The sequence below is a fragment of the Anas platyrhynchos genome, chromosome 1 (genome assembly GCF_047663525.1).
Source record: "Anas platyrhynchos isolate ZD024472 breed Pekin duck chromosome 1, IASCAAS_PekinDuck_T2T, whole genome shotgun sequence".
NCBI lineage: Eukaryota > Metazoa > Chordata > Aves > Anseriformes > Anatidae > Anas > Anas platyrhynchos.
Genome location: NC_092587.1, coordinates 108,272,227 through 108,295,664, shown reverse-complemented (window position 1 = coordinate 108,295,664; position 23,438 = coordinate 108,272,227). Strand labels below are relative to the sequence as shown.

Here is a 23,438-nt window from a genome sequence, read left to right as displayed (position 1 = left end):
AGGAAACAGCTTCTCATACCTACCCATATCAATTAAAGCAAGCTCAAGGTGCTGACATACTCGACATCTTGCAGTAGCACTTGAGGCTGTTGGGAGAGAGCAATGGTATTTCACAGGCACCGCCTTTTATGCTCAGGGGAATTTGGATCCAAGTAAGTGCAGCAATTTCCCCTTTTTAAACAAAAGGTGCTGAAGTGTTCTGCCTTTCCAAAGCACCTGTATTACCTGGGTTAGATCAGTCAGCCCTGTAGTTAACCAGAGCTAAGTGAGGAGTCAGAAGTTGTGCAGGAAATTAAAGATATTGAGTATTTTACACTAAGAAATGGCAGTCGTAACAACTTTTTTACACTCTTGCAAATGATTACTTAATAAAATGAGTGATGGACTAATAAAAGGTTATGATGTAATGACAGCCTATTTTCTATGGTGATGTTCGTTTCTTTAGAGTATAAATGTAGTAGCAGCAGGCCAGCTTATTACCAATAGTTGTAGCATAGTTGACCGAGGCTGTATTTCCAACTCGTAGTTTACTGACTACATATTTTTCTTTGACCGGTCCTTAAATTCACAGCAGTTGCATCTGTTAGACAGTTCTTGAAATTATATACCATTTTTAATAATGGTGAGCTACAGAGGACTTGCTCCACATAATGTTTTCATTCAACAGTGCAGTCAAAGGCCTGCTCCCTTCCAAAGCTCCCTCTAGTTGCAAGAAAGCTTGCCCTGTGTGTCCCAACACAGGAAAACTAGCAAAAACAATGGACATGGTTCAGCTGGTTAGCGGTCAAGACCACACGTGAATTAAACATGCCCCCTGTACCAAGAGTCTGGATATTAATAGCTTTTATTACAAGGGGCTGGATAGTTAAGTGTTTTTTGTGTTCATGTTCATTATTGTCAGCAGGAATTGCAACACATTATCACTGATTCATCAGGCACACTCCTGGGAGCAGAAACGGCATTGAAGCTTATGTTGGGACATCAGTGAATATAAGAGCTGGTGCTTTCTGCCAGCCAAGGAGCCCGCTACGTGCCTGTGTGCTCACCGAGGCCATGGCAGCTGTCCCCACTGATGTCCAAATGGGCTTCAAACCCTGAACAAAGGTTGTTCTTTTCAGCTAGGTTTTCTTATCTGTCCAAGGCGGGAGGGAGGTTTCCAATGCCCAGTGTCTCAGCTCAGGACAAGCTCCCACCATCCCACCAGTTTGGAGCCATTTTTTGGTGCCTTCCGTTTCAAGTTCAAAGAATCCAAAAGCCATAGACTTCTTTAAATATTTTGGCACCATAAAGTAAAGGTGTAGCTGAGTAGTGTGAGCTTGGTAGATGAAATTCCTATTTTCAAATACTTTCAGAGGCAAGTGTCTGAATGACTGAAATGTGTCTTCTTTAACCATGCTTGGTTTTATTGCTTTTGAAGCTGAGCTATCTTCTGGTGTTTGGTAAGGCTACAAGTCTTTCTGTTGGTGCAGAGGGGCAAATGAAAACAAGTCACTATTGGTAGCTCTGCCATTTCAGTCATTATGATTATGAGAAAAACTTTCTCCAGCCTTCCAGTGGCCTTAAAGAGATTAGAATTGGGACTGAGTCCAGACTGAGTGCTAGATCTCCAGAACCCACTTTTCAAGCTTCATCATCTAAATTAGAAAATAATTGGGAATTCAAGGAGAAATATGAAGTTATTCTTCAAAACTACTTTTCAGATTGATTTGGACGTAAAATTTTGGCATCCATGCTGGATACGCACTGTAAATGTGGCTACTAGAAAATTTGGAGTAGCTGCTGTAAAGATCAGAACTAATCTAATTTACTGCTTGGAACTGCATTAGCAGTAAATAGGAACAAAACAGTATGTGATAGGATTCTTAAGTTGCTGTGCTCCCCTCTCTTTAGTCCAACAGTTGTTATGAAAGCAAGAGTGTGGGTGTTTCCCAGATAATTATTTTGCCACTAATGGTAATACATGTGGTTTCAGAACAGAGAAAGGTTGGTTGCTATTACAGAAGATGTCTCTGTGTGAGCTTTCACAGTAAAGAAATAATTGTATGCATCTGGGATGGAAAAATCTTGAAATTGCCTAGAGCTGCTATGTACTTTAGCAGCTGATACCTGCATTCTAGAGCCATCTGTTGCCTGCGTGCATTTGGAGCTGTTACTTTTAGCATGGGGACATTGACTTAGAGAATAAAGCCCTCCAGAGTTACATATATGCACAACACTTGTGATTTGTCAGGGACTAGCAAAGTTGACATTTCACCTCTGAAACACAGACCACGTAGCCTGCAATATGGCAACTAAATTAAATAATTTGTAGTTTTACAGCAGCTTTCACTCAAATCAATATCTCCCAGCGCTGTATAAGTTTCAGTAAAAGTCTGGCACACCTTGTACAGAGAAACAAGTGAGACCTTTGCTTTTGTCATTGTCACATCACAAGCAGGTAGACACATGCAAAAAATGATGTTAGTTGGTTTATTGGAATCTGTAGGACAAATAGATGATTTCATCTAGGAAAAAAAAAAAAAAAAAAAAAAAAGTCTAAACCCACTAGCTAGGTTAGGGAATGAAGAAGAAAAAGCTCCAGAAGAAATTTAGAAAGGCAGCATGAGAAGAATAGCCCAGACTCCTCAGTAAACACTCCCACCTTAATGTCTGGTTTCTAGTCATCAGCTGGCTATGAAATTGCTAGCACAGCTTTGCTTCGGCAGCCTGGTGTTGTTCTGGGCCTCATACACCTGGGAACGCTTTTCATCCCATGCAATTTCAAACATGCCTACAAACCACCACTGGAGCAAAGATCAAATCCTGTGTGTGATATGGTCACGGCTGCTTAGTCCTCCAGGCAAAGAGGGTATAATTAGGTGAAAAGCTTTTCCTAGTAAAGGCCACCCAAAGATAGCAAATTAATTGTCCTCCTCCGCTCCCCCCAAAACAGAGGCAAATCCTTAGGACATGCCTAGGCTACAACAGGAGTGTAATTGCTCAGCAGTACCCCTCCAGCATGCTGCCCCATTTTGCATAAACAGCATATGTTCTTATAACATATGGACACAGAGAAAGGACAGAGCAGGGTATTGCCACCTCTCCTAGCACTGCCTTTCCTGAATCTGTTCTGTAGCTGTTCCAAACCTTTATATTTTCCTTGCTAAACAACAGCTAAAAATATGCATTCAAGCTTGGTATTCTCCCTCAAATCACAAAACAACTTATATCCGCGGAAGGGAAGTCAAAACATAGCTATCAGGTTCACAACAAAGAGTGGTATAAACAGAGTATTTCAATAAATGTTTGTGATCTCAAAGCCTGGGGCAGACTGATTATTGCTGGGACTGCACACAGTGTTGTCGGGACGCTCAGATTTATTTTATGGTACCTAACAGCACAAGAAGGTCTTGTGCAAGAGATTTAGTGTTGGGCAACAGAAGTACTGTTTCATACAGCACCTTTCCCTGTAAGCTAGCTACATTTGCTTGATATCTTCAATGTGTTAAAGGATAGTCCTTTGTCTTATTTCTGCCTGTGACCATAATCTAATGGGATCCACCATGCATCGACAATATTAAACTTAAGCATCCCAACTCTAAGTCAAACCACTACAAAATCTGTCATCCTTTATATCCCAGCATTTGTGCAAGAAAGCTACAAAACTAATTTGAGTTTCTATCAACTCATGATTTTTCCCAGATACTCCATTTGAAAATGAATATTTTATCCAGCATTAGTTGCACTCAGATATAACATACTTTCCTACAAGCACAGAAAGGAGCGGGTTGTTCCAATATAGGGGGAAAGAGCGAAGTCATATGGTAGAGATTACAATCAGGCAAGCTGAAAGCACTGGTTGTTTTAATTGTGCACCAATATATTTTTCAGTATAACTAAGGCAATATGCCTGCCTTCTCACAGGCAAATTAAATAAATACTGTCACTTTATAAGATTTTCATGTAAGAAAATTGAGATGGTATTATCTATAAGAAATGAACTGAAGTTCAGTTGTTTGGATTAAAAATTTCTCTGTGAAGCAAAACATGTTAATGGAGAAACTTTTCTAATTTTCTATTATAATTCAAAGCAAATGCCAACAAAAAAAAATATGAAGCTTTAAAACAATGCAATACTGTTTTTCTCATTCTGTCTACTGAAATTTTCTGACATCTGGACTCTGGCAGGAAAATCTGTGAGCTGTTGTATCACAAAAGAGCACTTCTCAAAGACGTACACTTAAGACACAGATAAGAAGAAAAAAAGTGGGTCATTCTGTAATTTCTGTCAGATGGGAGGTGGCTAAACCTGACATCACCAGGGCATCATTTATTTATGTTAGAAATGACTTCAAAGTTACATAGATACCAATCACAACCTAGTACAGACCATACTTCTTATGCTTCTTGCACATATGATCCACTTTTGCAGACTAAGAGGTTTGAATTAAAGCATTTGGTGCATTAAAGCACCAAAACCATGAGGTACTCTTTAAACCAAGACACAAAACTGTTGGGCCTTGTCTGTAGCCACTTTAATAAAAGAAAAATGGCCTTGTGGTTACAGCTGTCATTCAACAGGGTGTTTAAGCTCATGCTTACACCCATTGTTATTTAAGACAGCACTGAGTAAACCTTAGAGACACAAAATAAAAGGTTGCCTTCTTTTGTTGAATCTGGATCTTAATTACACGTTGAATTAACTGCATTATTTTTTGGAATTTATCAGGGGTTCATGTTTAGGCACGCTGCTATCTAGATACTTGGGATGACCAATAATGCTTAATGTAATTGGTTGGCTACAGTTTAAATATTTGATTTCTTGATCATATTGTTGTGTTTTAAGCAAACATATCTTTTATTAAAAAAAAAAAATGCTGCCAGCAATGATTTTAGGTATATTTTTGAATTCTTTAGTTATTTGCAGAACACTGAATGTAAGTACCACCCTGGTGTCTCTAAAAGGGTATCTGAGTGGTGTAGTTGGTGTCCTTCCTGAATTCCAGAGGCCAAACTGTGAATATAAGATTTTCATACAGGTAAAACTGTTTTCTGCAGATGAAATCCACAAGTGAAGGAAAAACAAACAAACAACCAAAAAATTTACATAGATTTGTTAATTGTGAAAACTACTGAAACATATACCAGATATTGGATTTCACAATCAAGCCTGGCCAGATTTAGAAGAGAATTAAGCGCAATGCAATGTTCATCTCCTTTTTCTCTTCCAGTGAACCAACATACACATTTGGGGATATGCTAGGATAATGAAGAGTGATGTTTTCCATTTCTCTTTACCTTCCTCCTGGAACAAGTGCAGAGCACAACACGGAAGCACTAGAGGGACTCAGCTGCCTTTGATGAATCAAACAAAAGTAAGATTAAAAAATCTCTGCGCATATTTCCTCTTGATTCTTTCAATTTATACTTTTATTTATTTGCACTTTCTAAGGAATAATAGTTGATGTCAGAGAGGAGAGCACCCAGAGTGATATCTGAATTCAGGTCCAGCTGGAGCAGATCCAATGTGACACTAAACAGCTGCCTGGCAGACAAGAAGGTTGGAGGCATTACATGTAAAAAATCAGCATTAAATAATTTCAAATCTGGTACAAGCTAGCAAAAGCCAGGCAATTCAGAGGCAATTCACGGGCAATTAATGTTTTTTTGTTTGTTTGTTTGTTTTTGTTTTTTACTGGGACAAAATTTTATATAAGCCTGTTCCCAAAGCTCCGTCTGAAGTAATAGATATTACCCCCATACAAACATGGGCATCAGTAAGTCTAAGTCACAATACTTACAACTATATACCAGGTTTTAAATTAGATTCCTGTTGGTCTGGCTTTAAAAATCAGTAGATTGTTAGTATTTAAGTCTGCACCACAGATGGGCTCAGCACTGTATGATAGCTTCAACTGCAACCAGTGAATGAGAGCCCTGCCTGCAGAGCACAGAGGGGGCAGAGGCTGGCACTGTTGTTTTCTCTCAAGACACATGGTAGCATGCAAATTCTTTGTTCAAAGCATGAAAAATAAAGCCAAGACATGTACACTACATTACCTAAAGATACCAGGGAAAGGCCTCCCATTGGAAATGGTTGATCTGGTGACTGCAGACTACCTGATGTGTGTAAGGATGTATAAGGCATAACTTTCAAGAGTAGTGGACAGGTCCCAGTCATTCAGCCCAAACAGCTTTGCCATGGCGACCCTACAAAGGCCTTCATTAAATCAAAATCTAGTTTATTTTCTCCAGCAGAGACTTGGTTTAGTGACTTGGCCGGAAGAGGAACAATGTGTCAGAGAAGAGAAAATACAATTGCATGAAGTTGCTGTACTTATTATCCAGGTGTTTCCAGCTGTCAGTTCTGGGGGAAAAAAACTTTTCTTCTTAATGTCAGTGACAATTGAAGGTCCTTCAACAGAATTGGGTTGAAGAGTGAGGTCTGACCTGGTGTCATTATCCAGACAGCCCCAGCTCTGCAGTCCATGATGCTCTGGCCTGTTGTGGAGCAGTGCAGGGAACTGTGTAGTGGAGAACAAAAAGATTGTGGATATTTTCAGTGCCAGGAAAATGTATTCTGCCATTTGCATTCAGTTTCAGTTGGGTGCCAGGAAAGTGCTTCAAAGAATGGAAATGATTTTCTATTCAAGACCTGAACTACAAAAAGATAAGTGTTTGGCACGTGTGTCTTTGAGACTCTTGGGGAGAATTTTTAACTTGCAGGCATGCTGTTTAGCTGCTTTCTGCACAATTCATGTGGTCATGGGTTTTTCCATCTACCTGTGTTTCTGACATCCTGAATGTCAAGTGGACTAAATCTACTTCACGTTATCCTTCAATGGAGTCTGATGAATATTGTAGCCAGCCAGTTTTCCTCTTGCTTTGGGTCTGCCTACGCGTCTGACTAGTGAAAGCTTGTTTGCTTTTGCTAGGGGGTGTTTGACAGACTCCCACAAGACCTGCCTAAGTAAGGCTTGCTCTTAAAAGCATTGCTGGCATAGTAATGTCACAGAAGAACATGGAAAAGAAAAACACAACCCAATTTGTTATAGCTGTAACAGCAAAAATCCTAATGAAGAAGCATTTATACTGACCTAAGTCCTTTATTCTATTCTGAGAACTGATCTAAGCTATACCAACAAGGAAGTTTCATTCGCCCATCTAAATTAGGTTTTGCACTTTCACATGTACAGAAATAGCCCCACTGGCTAAAGCCATGTTGGCAAACCCAGTTACATACAGACAAGCACTAAATAGCTTTCTCTGCCTTGGGCACATTAGGAACTTAGTCCCCCTTCTCTCTCTTGGTTTTCACGTTGCATGGAAAGAAAAGGGAAGCAATACCTCTATTCTCTCTCATACCCCTCCTTGCTGGCCAGAGGTGCAGGAGATCACACAGGCAGAGCTCTTCTTTTTCTCCCACAACTTTGTGGGATTGTAGTCCCAATGTGTTGGGTCTGCAAAAGAGGTTGGATGTTATGTTTCTTCTCTTACATATTTCCATGTCCCTGCTAGTTACCCACTACTTTTAGATACTTGGATCATCAGAAACCTGGAGAAGATTTCAAAGTATTTCAAGAACTGGGTAGCATATAGGGTTTACCAATGCCTCCACCAAAAATAAAAATAAATTAAAAACAAACAAACAAACAAATAAAAAAACTTAATTGACATAACACAAGTAGGAAGAATGAAAATTTCACCTCATTTGCCATTTCAGCTGGCTGAAGATAATAATTCCTACTCCATATGCAGTTCAGCGGGGTCTGTGATGGAAAAGCTGACAAATCTTCAGAAGACAAAGTACTGCAAGCAGCACTTTAAAATCCGAGGATGGCAGCATTATTTCTGGAGACAATAAGTGCTATTTTTAAACAACTTAATATTACAATCTTTTGAAATCCAAATGAGAAGACATTGTCATGCAGAAGCAACAGTAACAACAGTCTTGTTTAAGCTTAAATTTAACATTGTATAGTCATTACAGGCAAGCTGTGTTCCCTAGCAATGAGATGGCTGCATATTACAGATGCACGACTCCTTCAAAGAACTGCCAGATTATGGGATTACTCTAAGGAAAATTTCGCAACAAGGTTTGATTCCTTCCTGATGAAGTGATTTTCCACAACACTTTGCTCTTATAGCATATTGGCAGATGAAGAGAGAACAGGGAATGAAATGCATTTTCTAGTAGTACACAGTAATGATAAACGCAAACCCTAGCGTCCTGCCTTTGGATATGCTTATAACAGTTAAACTACGTGAGGGCAGTGAGATGCCTCCTACAAGCAAGGTAAGTGTAGTCTGTGTCTCTTAGCCAAATCACCACAGGGAGGTTTGGGCCCACAACTGTTACCACCACAGTTACAACTAGAAACGCTTATCAAGGAGATCTTGAAATATTCTCACTCCCTAATCTTCCGAAACTGTCTGCAGCACAAGGATAACACAGCCACAGGGGAAGAGCAGGGACACACCAGGCAGAGTGCCTCCCTAGGCAGCAACAGGCAGGGACAGCAGCGCACACATGTGAGGACCAGGCATCCCAGGCCACCAGGTTGCCTGTGCTTTCTGTCCTTAGTCCATGCCAATTAGCTTAATGTGGCTCAGGTGGCAGAGGCAAGAAATATGCCCTGCAAGAAAAGACAGAGGGGGAGCTGCTGGCTGCAGGGGCTTTCCTCTCCTGTCTATAAAGTCTGTGTATTGTGCTACTGCAATAATACAGCTAATTATTAATTTTAGGCCAAGGTTTGCTGTAAGTAGCAGATGTTAAGGTGCGCTGTGATGCAGTCTTTAATTACTAGATTTCCTGCCTTTTCTTACCTTTACAACCTGCATGCTCTCTTATGTGTGTAATAAATGGTGAATTGATCCTGCTGGCTAGTTTAAGATCAAGAGTCAGAGCATTATTTTAAGTGGCTTTATCAGAACTGACTATTTTTGAGAGCAGGAAGCTTATCTCTTCTGTTTGCAATGTAAACGTTGTGCAATGGTGTATGCGCTGCAAACACAGGAATTTTCAGGAATTCTGAAAAGCTTTTAACAGGTGCTAGAGGAAATGGTGAATAGCTCATTTATAACTGCTGGAGTACAGAGTACAGATAACTTATTCCTTATTGTTTTTAAGAATCTATAAAAATCTATGAGTCTCAGTAGTTGCACAAATAAGCATTCAACTTTGTTGTTAGTTTAAAATTGGCAAAGATAACATTATTTGCAAAGGGCTATGTAGGTCTTCCAAATGTTGCAGTGGGCTCCACATTAACTAATGTCTTAGTGTTATTCAGTCATAACAGTGGAGCATAAAGCCCTGTCCCCACACACTGCACAGCATGCAGCCATAGCACCCAGGTTGTACAGCCATCTCATTCCCCTCCATCCACACTTTCTGACTGGGAAGCTTGCAGTAAGGGTGCTGCTGCTCCTCACGAGCTCCGCTCGGCACCCAGCCCTTTGACCCCAGCCTGGGCACCACATCTGCTCAGTGCTGGTGTCTCAGGGGCTGCTCTGTGACCACCCCCACCTCCTCCTCCCTATTCGTGGCGGCAGGGGCCTTTGGTGCTTTATGGTCCCTTTGATCCCAGGATGAGGGCTGGGACAAATTAACCTGTCAGGCCGGCTGGAGCCGGTCAGGTAGCCTCTTCCCTGCCTCCTATTTTCCCTTCATGTTTGCCGTGGGGTAATTTATCTCTGCCGCCATCGTGTCTCTCTGGTCTCCCCTAACTGAACAGGGTGGAAAGCCCCATTTGGTATAACTGTAAAGTCAGGAAGGACAGCCCTAACCAGGTAAAGAGATGCCTGGATGATGCTCACTAAAATGCACCAAAATGGGTGATATCCATCCCTTTATATTCTCCACTTCAACCAAACCAGGGCAGACCCCTTTAGCAAACAGGGGCATGTATGCTTTGTGTTATACACAAGCAAGCCCAGAGAAATCAGTGAGAACAAAGCAGGACACGTGCTGAGATGCTCAAGGGTTGGTGAGGGCAGATAGGGGATGAGTGTGGCTGAGGAGGCAGGAGGTAACACCTCCTTTGGGAGGTGGGCTCTGGGCCACAAAAGTGGGGTGGAGAGGCCTGGCTACAGGCGTAGGAGACCTCTCCATTGTTTTCTGGTACTTGTTTCCCACAATGTGTTTACGCGAAGTAGTAAACATAGCATCCAAGTCCTTATTTACAGAGGTCAAGCTGTGAGGATGGAAACAAGCACCATGCTTCTGCTTCTTGGTGGAGAGCAAGGCAAGTGGCAAATTGTATTTCAGGAGGTGGGGGTGGGAAGCACAGATGGTATCTAACACTCTTGTTTCTAAAGAGAAGAGAAGCTTAGACAATAACATGAATTAATGAAGCCTGGCAGTCAGTTTGCTTTTCAGAAGGTTTTAATTCAGAGACATTGAATTGAAATTACCAAGTACTTGTCTCTAAATTTCCTGGGCATACAGCTCCACTTATAACCACCAAGAGCAGAGGTACCTAATTTTTTTTTTTTTTTTTTTTTTTTTTTTTTTTTTTTTTTTTTGGTGGGGAGAGGCATTAGCAGGATGAATACAAAATACTTTTTTTTTCTTTTCTCCTGGAGAAAAATTTTAAGACTGTTAAGTAGGAAATCTGTTGAACAAAATTGTCCACAAATGCTCCAGAGCAGGTTATGAAGCCTGTGAACAACTGAAGAGGTAAATCAGCTGGGCAGGAGTCCCTTTCCTTACACAAGCACTGAAGGGAGGATCTAATTAAATGGAAAGTGAGGAATAGAAAATGCTTTGAGGAAACCCTATCTGTACCTTCAGGATTATAGGACAGACTGAGCCTGAAGGTACTGCTTTTCTCTCAGTTTTTGTTGATGTTACTTTAGCTTCCTATTAACAGAACTTCCTATCAGGAGAAAAGCCTCATTGGCAGTAATTACACTGCGATTTTTTAGTCTGCATTTCATGCTATCCAGATGGCTAGCGGTCATCAGATCTCAGACCTCTTGCAGATATGTCTTTGCGACTCAGTCACCTGCTACATGCCACACACAGCAAGCTCATGTGAACTTGTTACACGATACTGCCATGTCTCAGGTTCCTTCTGCCAACTTGTGCACTGCATGAATAACATACCCACCATGGCTCTGAGCAGCTCACTGACTTGATGCTGATCACACCGACAACTTATACGACCACACAGTCATAAAATAAATGTTCTAGTTCATCAGCTCCAGGCCAAGCAGTGCTGGCACACTCACTGCCCTCAGATCAAATGGCAAGGAAAGGTCTTTGGGACATAGGCAAGAGTACAGCATGTAGCACCAAGATGCTTCAGACCATGGATGGGATGCTCATGCCTTAGCACTGTGTGATCACCCAGTCGCAGTTTAAATTTTGGTTAAAAAAATATTGTAGAATATGTGGCGGTGCTGAGCATTCATTGTGGCTGCCCCAGGCAACATGCTAAACGCAAATGGATTGAGTTCAAAGTCTATTGCAATAGGAGAGAATCAGATAGTATTCACATATGGGGCCTCATGACTCTGGAAAGTGACGTCTGAGTACCTAAGCTGTCAATGAGGACTCCAGCATGGTTGTAAAGCCTCTGCAGAAGAAGGAAGATACCCAATTTCTTAGAAAGTATGGGATACCAGATTGCTTGACACTCAGGACTATCCAGAAGCTGATACTGTGAATACCCTCTTGGCAATGTATTTAGGTGCATTATGGAAAACTACAATTCCCAGTATGCTTAACAGAAAAAGATGGGCATGTTAGAAATAAGATGGAGGTGGCTTAGGAGATGAAGTAATTCAAACCATGAAGGCATGTCCCCACCTGTCTCCTCTTCCTGGGGTCATGCTGCTTAGGCTTGGTGTGACAGGTGGCTACCTCCAGCCACATTCAGGCATGCAAGTCCTCTTTCCACGGGGAGTGGCCAAATGTTAGTATTTTCATGATGTTAGTGCCCACTCCCCTGTCCCACTGACATATGGTCTCAGGAACGGGGAGCGAGAAAAATAACTTTGCAGAAAGTCTGAGAGCAGAATTAGGCATTAGTGTCTTCAGTTTCCTTTCTCTGGTTCTATTTTCTTCTAAGAGACAAAGGTTTGGCAAAATGGATCCTTTTGGGAACAACTGTCCAAAGAATGATTTTGCATCAACACATGAAAGCCAAGCTTTAAAATTCATGTGCCAAAACTTCATGCAAAATACCTCAGTTCTTTTTCTCAGACTTGTCCAAAGCTAGACAAGCCCATGGGAAGACTGTTGGCAAGTAGAGGGGATCACACTGCAGTTATGGTCAGGTATGTTTCAATTTTCCAGCATCAGGTTCTTTTTCTAGTAAATATTATAAAATAATAATATGTTTATGTTTGTGATAATAAATACTTAAAAGTCTATGGAATAGATTAGAACCAGAAAAGGGAGATGACAGCAGTTCTTCACGCATTATATGATTTTATGTGACTTTTAGTTTTGTCATATCAGCTCACTAAGTAGTCTTAAGCTCACACCTAATGGTTTGTACTCTAGAAACACTTCAGTTTGTGTCTGGTGGTTGTGTGTGTTTGTTTGTTTTTCAGCTAAGTAAAATAATAAAGGTTACATGAACATGAATAATAAACCTCTGAAGTAATCTTACAGATATATCATTTATCGTTCTAGACTTTGTTTCTAATATTTTTGCTTTATATTAAGTGATTTTCCTCCATATTCTTGGATTTAGCTAAACAGCATGAAATCCACAGTGTAGGCAAAGCCATATGTGAAGAGAAGAAAGGCCCTTTAATGGTTTTCTTAATTGCAATCTCCACGGTGTGTTTTTTTGTTTGGTTGGTTTTTGTTTTTTTCCTTAAAAGCTATCAGTATTTCCAGTTACAAAGGTTTGTGAAGGGCATGCAGCCTGTGTAGTTACATCATTTTTCCCCCTTACCAGTACTTATATGAAATTCTAGTTATTTTCTTCATCACTTGGTCTTGCACAATTTGCCAGTGCATTCAGTTTCAAATAACCTTGTATCCATGCAGTATGGCAAACCGATTTTTCAAATCTGCATAAAAGCATAGGAAAGTTCAGGACCGCAACATTTATTTATTAAAATTTTGCTTGGTAGGCTAAAATACATGAATGGAAATGAATCTTCTCAATTTCAAGCATGTCCTAAGGCAGCAGCTTGCAGAATAATGTTAACCATGTCACTGGTTCTAATTTTAGATAATTGAGTAGTTATTTCACAGTACTCTGCCTCTTGGGGCAGAGCGCCTGGCTTGTATGCACATGCAGCAGAGAGTCCTTGTAACTTCTTATTCCCAGCCTAAATCCTTCCTCCCATTTCGATGTCTCTGAGGAGGTAACAAGGTTTTGCTGCCCCTCCTCACTGAGGCTCCCCTCTGCACATCCTGCACCTTGTGAAGTTGTAAGTTTTCCCCCAAGCTCTTTGATTGACAGCTTCTGGTATTGGACAGCTTTCATGTACCCCTCCAGCTTCCACAGTGATTGACTGATTATATCAAAAGTTTTGGTTTTACCCTGTGTTTCAGACAGCAATTTCAATTTTCCTTTCTGGATTGTTGAGAGATAAGTGACCGTTGACTCCTCTGACAGGGCTCATTAAGTGTTATGAATCCATTCAATGTATTATCTGATATTTTCATGACAACTTGTTTCAGAGTTTCCACATCTGTGTGTTGAGATGGAAAAAACGTACAAGCTGAGGTTTTCTCCTTACAAATCATCTCTGTAGGTTTCCAATGACCAAATCTTTCTCTAGTCAGTGAACACAGCTGCCACCTAGGGACTTCACTCCTTCCTAAATACACATCTTGGCTTTCATATTACTGCCACTACAGATAATTCACTCACCTCTTGTGCTTGCACAAGATACATGAAGAGAAAGCTGTTCTGACCCACTTACAGCTTGGAAAGGAAGTCCTTTCAATCACATTGTCCACAGCAAAATGAAACAAAGAGGAAAAGGACAAGTAGGTATATTATTTATACAAGCAGTTTCAAAGAACTATGACTGGTCAGCTTCATGGCAGGTGCCCTCTACTACAGAGAAAACAATTTTAGTTCATGTTGGAACTGAGTGAAGACTTCACTGAGTCTTGGTAGTGTTCAGTGAGGGGATAAATTCCTTTTGTGCTTTAGTGTAATTAAGGTTCACAGTTCTTAATCTGTAAGTGTTTACAGATTTATTTTTAAATTTATATACTCCCCTAACCAAAGTCTTTCTGGATTTTCCTGTTTGATTGTTTCGGTGCATTCTTTTGTTGTTGTTTGTTTTGTGTTGTTTAATGTAAGTTATTCCACCAATTTAGTTTTCTATCTATTGTGTAGTCTATACAATATTAATTGATATCTCTACCATTTCTTTGAGCTTTAGACTGCTGCACAATAGTCTATATCATTTCTAACAACAAATGGAGTAATAAACTGTCATCCTGACTTGACGGAATAAGAGTACTATCGAGGACCTCTTAAGAAATCTGTCATAACAGCAAAGAAACTTGGTATTGGTTTAAGTCAGCATGGATGGTTCATAAAAAAAAAAAAAAAAAAAAAAAGAGTGGCAATTAATTTGTAATCTGGCTTTGCGTAGAATAATACATGGGCTGTCTCTGAGCCATGAGACACAAGAAATTACTGAAGAGAAATATGCAGAATATGGCATTCTCCCTTCAGATCTCTTATTCAGCTTGAAATTGTTATATTACATTCCGTTCTGTTTGTTTCTGTTCATCACTGGCCTTTGTTTCTCACCAACTTCAGTGTGCCAGCTGGCACAAAGAGAGGACAGGGGAAGATGGACTCTGTAGGTCTGATGTCCTTGTGGTTGCCCTCACTCCCTTTCCTCCCTTTGCCCATTTCTCTGACAACGACCTGAAGTTCTTAGATTACTTCTTTGCCTTTGAAAAACATCTGAAAATATTTGGAACATTTAAAACTTATCTAGACCCTCAAATTTCCACATTATTATTATTATTATTGTTATTTATTATTATTATTATTATTGTTGTTGTTGTTGTTGTTGTTGTTATTATTGTTATTATTATTGTTATTATTATTATTATTATTATTATTATTATTATTATTGTTACAGACTTTGGTGAGAGAATAACTTAACATTCACAACATAAAATTAATAGCAAGTGCCTATTGTTTGAAGTGTTATTTTCATTATGTTTTTGAAGATAACAGTTGCAGGTCAGAAAATATGCAATCTGGGAAAACTCATCAGATTTCTTTTTTATTTTTATTTAACCAGGGAAATGCAATCCAGTTACGTGATTTCAGTTTCTTTAATTGTCATGGTCTGTAGAGATAGAGTGATTCTTTAGATCCTTCCTTGTCCTGTTTCAATAGCCTCATCACTTCTCCTTTCATGTCTAGCTCTACTTCTGAACATATGTTTGTATTTTGAAACATAACCTGAGAGTAGCTGTGGTCATTACTCAGCCCAGGTGAATTTCATGGTAATTAATGTTTGGGTGATTTTTTTTTCACAGGCCATTGTTTGCCTAAAGGGCCATATATATTTATAATTTCTCCTCACTCCACACATGCCCTGCCTACACCCTTCCCTTGCACACACCCTTCCCCTCCCTTTGGCCCTAGATTTTCTAAAATAATAATCATATAAGATGTACTTTGCTTCTGATTTAGTGGCCGTATTCATTAGGGGGAAATGTTTGTACTTCTTCATTTCCTATTTAGTTCCTGAGCTGTTTGTCATGTGCAAAAATATATATTTATATGTATTTATTTATTTAAAGGGCAGGGTGGTAAAAGCCTTTAATGTTAGCTTAGCTTGGAAATATTCTCACAAAAAATACAAGGAAAAGAATTTCTGGCCAGAAACATACGTGCTCAGATTATTCACTCACTGGACTTATACATGCAAAACCCCACTGCTATAAATTGCTCATTTCAAGAGAGGATCTTTCTTGAAGAGATTGCAAGTCTGGGCTTGTGGTGGCTGATACTTTCTGCTCACCTTATTCTTACTTTCTTCTAGCCCCAAATATGTGTATGCTAGCATGTAGGTGGCACTAAAATAACTGAAGTGATTAATTTGACTCAGTGGAATACAGGCTTTTATAAAGTCAGTATTATTTTGCCTTACAGGAATGCAATTTCTTCAAGCATGCTGACTGATATAATTCTATTGCTAACAATGTAACAAATTTCAAGATTAAAATTGTTTAGAAAAAAAATAAGTATAAGGCTTGTAAGACTTAAGTAGTGGAATGAGCACTCAGTATAACGCTTTGCTAGATATATAAATGTATTCCAGAGATTTTTATTTTTTTTTTCCAGTATTTCTTATGGTGTTTCTAGTCAAAAGGCAGAGGGGAACTGCTCCCACAATATTCTGTCTAACATATTTCATCAGTGCTAGCTATCAGTAAGTCCAATCTTGTTCATGATTATGTTCTTTCTCAGTTACTGCTTTGAGAATGCCACCATCAGCCTTGCAATATCTATTACTAGGTTATACAATACATAATAGGCTATATGTTTTACTGCAACAAAAAGTCAAACTAATTTTGAAATCTACCTGTAACTGTAATTGAAAACTGAAATTTCTCAGGTATCTGAGAAATGAGTAGGAAAGCTGGTGAGGGCATATATTAAAAGACAAATGTCATTCAACGACATGTCCTTAATGATAAGAGTCCGAAAACACCTCCATACCAAGCCAGCTCTCTAAAAATAACCACTCTAAAATAAATGACAAATTCAAAATAAGCTATAGCACAATGGTCTGTACCTCAGTAGTGAGACATCTCAATTCATCGTTCCCAAGAGAACCATATATATTTCTAAAAAACCTATCTTATTAAGACTGCAGTCTAAGAATGCATTCTTTCGGTAGTAAAGCAAGGCATCTGTTACATATTATTGTTTCATTTGTATGGTGCAATCAATATTCTAATCTGTTATGGTGCTTTCACATTAATGTTATTATTTTCAGAATAAGCAAATGGCAGAAATGGAGAGGAAATGGAAGAAGGGAAGTGTTCCACAGAGAGAAACATTTTACAAACAGCAGAGGATCATCCAAGCATGCTCTCTGCTGTGCTTCAGGAAAACAACTCATTTACCAGATGTTTCAAACTGTGTGTAAAATATAAAAGAGCTTATTGGGGAAAATGTATTTAATGCTACAATACATGTCTGTCTATTGGAAGAATACAACACAAGAAAGATGAGCTAGCTTAAAAATATTAAAGTGCATTCTATTTTACCCTTGAAACATATAGCTTTATCTTTGTCAAATTATTCTCATTGCTTTCAGGATCTGAAGAGTTTTTAGTTGTTACATTTTTCTATTTGTCAAAAAAGAGCTGATCCTTCTTTTTCTTTTTCGCCTCTCCCTTTATTGACTTTTTTCCCCTTTATTATTTCACACTTTTTCTATGGTGACTCTTTTAAGCAGGATAGAGATGTGGGAATATACAATAAATACTTGGGTGAATGGCAAAAGACAAAGACCTACTATTCCAGCCTTCATAAATGGGTAAGAGTCCAGCCTATGGAGATTACAGACCGGGTGCCTGCTACACTGAGTCTGCTAGAAGCAAGAGAACAGAAGTGTATTTTAAAATAGGTCAATCCAAGAAATTTGTTTTCTTAGCAACTCCTCATTGCAACACAGTGGGAAGTAATATGGGCAGGTACAAAAGCTGCCAAAGAAGTGGGAACATGATGTCCTGTGATACAAGTTATTACATGGGGCACTCTCCTGGTGGTCAGTGATAAGTGAATGAAAGATTTTTAGTATCCAGACTTGGCAAAAATGGAAAGAGTAGTCCCGTGCACCCCTAGCCTACATCACCACCATTTACATTTCCCAAGTAACAAGCAAATTATAGCAGGGCACAGCAAAACCTCTGCAATGAGTTTCACATGTATTTGTACCTTGATTGTGAGCCCTAGTGTATCTTTTGATGTCTGACAAAGTAGAAATTTATAGTGCTTTTTCTGTATATTATGCATACTACGAGAGAGTGGAGAGAAAATAAGAGAAAGATAATATTGTCTTGCTTCTCTAAGTGCTAAAGGGATTGTATGATGCTCACTGTTCCCTCTGAGCAAAACTGGGGCCCACACCCACAAAGGAAGTGGTCGTGGCAGGGGTCTGCATATGAGGAGGACCAAACCATGCCCTAGCCCTCATTCTCCATGGTCCTTTGTGAAATGACTCTGTGGTGACATCAATATGCATGGGCTGAGGGTAGGCTCAAGTGCAACAGAAGCTTGAATGGTTGCTTTCGAGGTGAGCTGACAGAGCTGTGCTGAAACAGAGGAGATAGATACTATATGGTAGCAGTCCCAACCTGAAGGGGCCCTATCCTGAAAAACATGACTATTGAAAATGGGAGAGTAGAAAAAAGAGGTAGGGGAGCAGCTGGAGGCATTACCAAGTCTTCTAGTGACACTGCCAGGTGAGTCCTATTTTCACATAATCTTTTGTAAGCTTTTCCTGAAAAGACATTACTCAAAATATGGCTAGCATCTCTTGAAGTAATGAACTTTCCTGTTGGCTATATGACTTAGGTATAGCATTTGGGGTTTGCAAATTCTCGAGAACTGGCTGATTTGCATAGGCACGTTTTTTTCTTCTAAGCGGAACTGGCAATACTGCCAAAAGTTTCACTTGGCCAACAATTTCCATTGTAAAATCCTGCTTCTGCTGGGTTAAATTATTTTTCAGTGTTCTGAAATTTCTTATGCCAGGCTTCTGCCTCAGGGTGAATACTTGCTATTTTGTTTTACAGTTACTGAAGTGTTTTTGTTTTGTTTTTTACATTTTTGAAAAAAAAAAAAAAAAAGAAAGAAAGAAAAAAATCATCTGTTCTCAAGATAATTGTAGCATGATGCATTTTCCCATGTCCCCAAATTCTTACAAGTGTTCTACTGGGACAGGACAAAGATCATTGTGCTTTGTAGTAGCAACTTGACTTCTGGACAGGGAGAGCCCTGTGTGTCTCTGCGGAAAAACTGCTTTGTTCATGAAATTTTGCCCAAATGTGGTCAAATGCATAAGCCTTTGAAGCATCTCAGTTCCTCTATGCTAATTTGAAACTCGCTAGGGTTTCTTGGCCAAAGCTCTGACACTCCATCTCCATGGGTTCAGAGTCTCAGAGTTAAGCAACATTGCATCCAGCAACAGATCCAGGGCTGGAGCAGCCTGTGGCTCTCCCAGGTCTCACATTCTCTCTAACAGACCAAGAACCAGCAGGGACCATCCGGCCTAAGTGTGGGGAACACAAGCACTGACTGGATTACTGAGTCCTTGGGGGAAAAAAAGGATAGAGCTGGTTTGATTCAGGAAGAAGGAGATTTCTGTACATCTCATCCAGGAACCTCTACTTTTTCTAACTCAAAATAAAGCCTAAAAATTTTGAAAGTGTTAGAATTTAAGAAAATGAAGGTAAAAATCATCCATCTCTTAATTCTCCCTGCAAGGGCTGGGTCTAAAACCAGACTCTGGATATGTCTAATCTTAGGATGGCTCAGTCACAGTTCCAGAAATAAGTGTGCTGCTTAAACTCACATCAGTTTCTAGAAGCATTATTTTACAATGATTCTAGTCTAACCAGTAGAATTACATAAAATTTGATTATATTTAAAATCTCAAAGAAAAAAAAAGTGATAAATAACCCATGTGGCTTTAGAGTGAAGGGTATAGCTAAGAATAACCCGTGCAACAGTACCAGTCTAATAAAGGGGGCCTACAAGAAAGCTGGAGAGTAATTCTTTGTCAGGGAGTGTAGTGATAGGACAAGGAGTATAATGGCTTTAAACTAAAAGAGGGTAGGTTTAGATTAGATATTAGGAGAAAATTCTTTACTGTGAGGGTGGTGAGGCACAGGTTGCCAAGGGAAGCTGTGGATGCCCCATCCCAGGAGGTGTTCAAGGCCAGGCTGGATGGGACTTTGGGCAACCTGATCTGGTGGGAGGTGTCCCTGCCTATGGCAGGGGGTTGGAACCAGATAATCTTTAAAGTCCTTCCAACCCAAACCATTCTATGATTCTACTACATACAAGAAAGATTCTAATATGGTCTCGTGGGACTGCTGAACACCACTGCCTTCACAAAGGTATGGCAAGGAAATAAAATTGCCTATCTTACATAAATATAAACAAGAGACAGCAGACTGAATCTAAATGCTTTCCAATGTGCTGCAAAGATAAACATCAGAAATATATCTAATCATTACTTTTGATGGAAGTCATATAGTCAGAGACATTCATAGGACTAATGACAAATATGTCCAGCCTGACAATTTCTTACCGTGGGCTAATACCTCTAGTCCTTCTGGTCACAGAAGAACCTAATGACTTATATCTGAGGTATTTTTTGTATATGAAACAAACACAGTGGTATTTATAACACATGACAAACATGTGAGAGAAGAGTCTGGTGTTTGAGAAAAGGAACTTTGGCTGATTTGCATATGTTTTGTTGTTGTTTTAAAACAAAAAAGACAGCAAGAAGACCACCAATTAGAGGACTTTTAGAGAAGAAAAATGCTTGCATTAAAGGGAGTTGCTGGAAGAGCTAGCTGAGATAGGATTGGGTCTGTCCAAAAACCCTGGTGTTTCCTGAGGTCTGTACAGCCGGTCACCTTGGACAGTACCGCCATCTGCCCTGTGATCCCTCACATCCTCCCAGTCAACATGAATCCAGGTGAGAAGTGGGTGTAAAACAGTGTCCTCTAAAAGACAATGATGCAAGCAAACAGGCTTCAGGCAGAAATTAGTTTTAATTTAGTCATTGTATTGGACTTTCGGAGGGCTGACTTTGGGCTGCTCAGGACACTAGTTGGTGGAGTCCCATGGGAGGCGGTTCTGAAGGGCAGAGGGGTCCAGGAAGGCTGGGCGCTCTTTAAGAGGCAAATCCTAATGGCGCAGGAGCGGTCTGTCCCCATGTGCCCAAAGATGAGCCAGCGGGGAAGAAGACCAGCCTGGCTCAACAGAGAATTGTGGCTTGAGCTTAGGAGGAAAAAGAGGGTTTATAATCTTTGGAAAATTGGGCAGGCCACTAAGGAGGACTATAAGGATGTAGCGAGGCTGTGCAGGGACAAGATTAGGAAGGCCAAAGCTCATCTGGAGCTCAATCTGGCTACTGCCGTTAAAGACAACAGAAAATGTTTTTACAAATACATCAACACAAAAAGGAGGACTAGGGAGAATCTCCATCCTTTACTGGATGCGGGGGGAAACTTAGTTACAAGAGATGAGGAAAAGGTGAAGGTGCTTAATGCCTTCTTCGCCTCAGTCTTTAGCGGCAATACTGGTTGTTCTCTGGATACCCAGTACCCAGAACTGGTGGAAGGGGACGGGGAGCAGGATGTGGCCCTCACCATCCATGAAGAACTGGTTGGTGACCTGCTACGGCACTTGGATGTGCACAAATCGATGGGGCCGGATGGGATCCACCCAAGGGTACTGAGAGAACTGGCAGAGGAGCTGGCCAAGCCCCTATCCATCATTTATCAGCAGTCCTGGCTATCGGGGGAGGTCCCAGCTGACTGGCGACTAGCAAATGTGACGCCCATCTACAAGAAGGGCCGGAGGGCAGACCTGGGGAACTACAGGCCGGTCAGTTTGACCTCAGTACCAGGGAAGCTCATGGAGCAGATCCTCTTGGGAGTCATCATGCGGCACTTGAAGGGCAAGCAGGCGATCAGGCCCAGCCAGCATGGGTTTATGGAAGGCAGGTCCTGCTTGACGAACCTGATCTCCTTCTACGACAAAGTGACGCGCTGGGTGGATGAGGGAAAGGCTGTGGATGTGGTCTACCTTGACTTCAGCAAGGCTTTTGACACCGTCTCCCACAGCATTCTCCTCAAGAAACTGGCTGCTCTTGGCTTGGACTGGCGCACGCTTCGTTGGGTTAGAAACTGGCTGGATAGCTGGGCCAAAAGAGTTGTGGTGAATGGAGCCAAGTCCAGTTGGAGGCCAGTCACTAGTGGCGTCCCCCAGGGCTCGGTGCTGGGGCCGGTCCTCTTTAACATCTTCATCAATGATCTGGATGATGGCATTGAGTGCACCCTCAGTAAGTTTGCAGATGACACCAAGCGAGGTGCGTGTGTCGATCTGCTCGAGGGTAGGAAGGCTCTGCAGGAGGATCTGGATAGGCTGCACCGATGGGCTGAGGTCAACTGTATGAAGTTCAACAAGGCCAAGTGCCGGGTCCTGCACCTGGGGCGCAATAACCCCAAGCAGAACTACAGGCTGAGAGAGGAATGGTTGGAGAGCTGCCAGGCAGAGAAGGACCTGGGAGTGATGGTGGACAGTCGGCTGAATATGAGCCAGCAGTGTGCTCAGGTGGCCAAGAAGGCCAACGGCATCCTGGCTTGTATCAGAAACACTGTGACCAGCAGGGCTAGGGAGGTGATCGTCCCCCTGTACTCGGCTCTGGTGAGGCCGCACCTCAAGTACTGTGTTCAGTTTTGGGCCCCTCGCTACAAGAAGGACATCGAGGTGCTTGAGCGGGTCCAAAGAAGGGCGACGAAGCTGGTGAGGGGCCTGGAGAGCAAGTCCTATGAGGAGCGGCTGAAGGAGCTGGGCTTGTTCAGCCTAGAGAAGAGGAGGCTCAGGGGTGACCTTATTGCTCTGTATAAGTACATTAAAGGAGGCTGTAGAGAGGTGGGGGTTGGCCTGTTCTCCCATGTGCCTGGTGACAGGGCGAGGGGGAATGGGCTTAAGTTGTGCCAGGGGAGTTTTAGGTTAGATGTTAGGAAGAATTTCTTTACTGAAAGGGTTGTTAGGCACTGGAACGGGCTGCCCAGGGAGGTGGTGGAGTCACCATCCCTGGAAGTCTTCAAAAGACGTTTAGATGTAGAGCTTAGGGATATGGTTTAGTGGGGACTGTTAGTGTTAGGTTAGAGGTTGGACTCGATGATCTTGAGGTCTCTTCCAACCTAGAAATTCTGTGATTCTGTGATTCTGTGATTGTAGCCCTTTGTTTTAGAGAACATGGGAACTGTTGTGTTACATACTGAAGAAACAGACCTGATCTATTCTGATCACAGTCTGACTGTATAACTCACACTGACAAATAGCTTCTTTTATACCAAACATCTGTGGGAAAGGCTGCTTCCCATGCTGGCCACATGCCTGCTAAATAAAACCCAGAGGAAATTGGCCAGGCAGTTCTGCATGCCATTGTGAGAGAGGTTAAGGTTCAGCAATGACCTCTGGTCTCTTGCCCCTTGAACTGATGGGGCTAGATGCACCATGAAGTTAGCTTACTAGGTCTTTGCTTTGCTATAGGATTGCCCTGACCAGTTAGGTTATTCTTTAAAGGGATTAGCTATCACAACTTTGGGAGCATGTTTCAGATGGTCAAAGTCCTACTTTTCCTTCCCCATCAATAACACGGGTTGCAAAAATGCAGAGTACAAAAACATTAGAAATGTTAAAATACAGAAGCTAGACTGAAATATTTTTTAAAGCTGGTTG

The 23,438-nt window shown here is 41.0% G+C and overlaps 1 long non-coding RNA gene across 1 annotated transcript; it reads right to left on the bottom strand.

Moving 5' to 3' along the window:
* Nucleotides 1-5,130: 5,130 nt before the first annotated feature.
* Nucleotides 5,131-8,544, bottom strand: LOC110351304 (uncharacterized). Its single transcript, XR_002398560.4, has 4 exons — nucleotides 8,460-8,544; nucleotides 7,686-7,830; nucleotides 7,327-7,439; nucleotides 5,131-6,503 (listed from the first exon to the last, which is right to left on the bottom strand). It is a non-coding gene; the product is annotated as an uncharacterized lncRNA (long non-coding RNA).
* Between the last annotated feature and the right edge of the window lie 14,894 nt (nucleotides 8,545-23,438).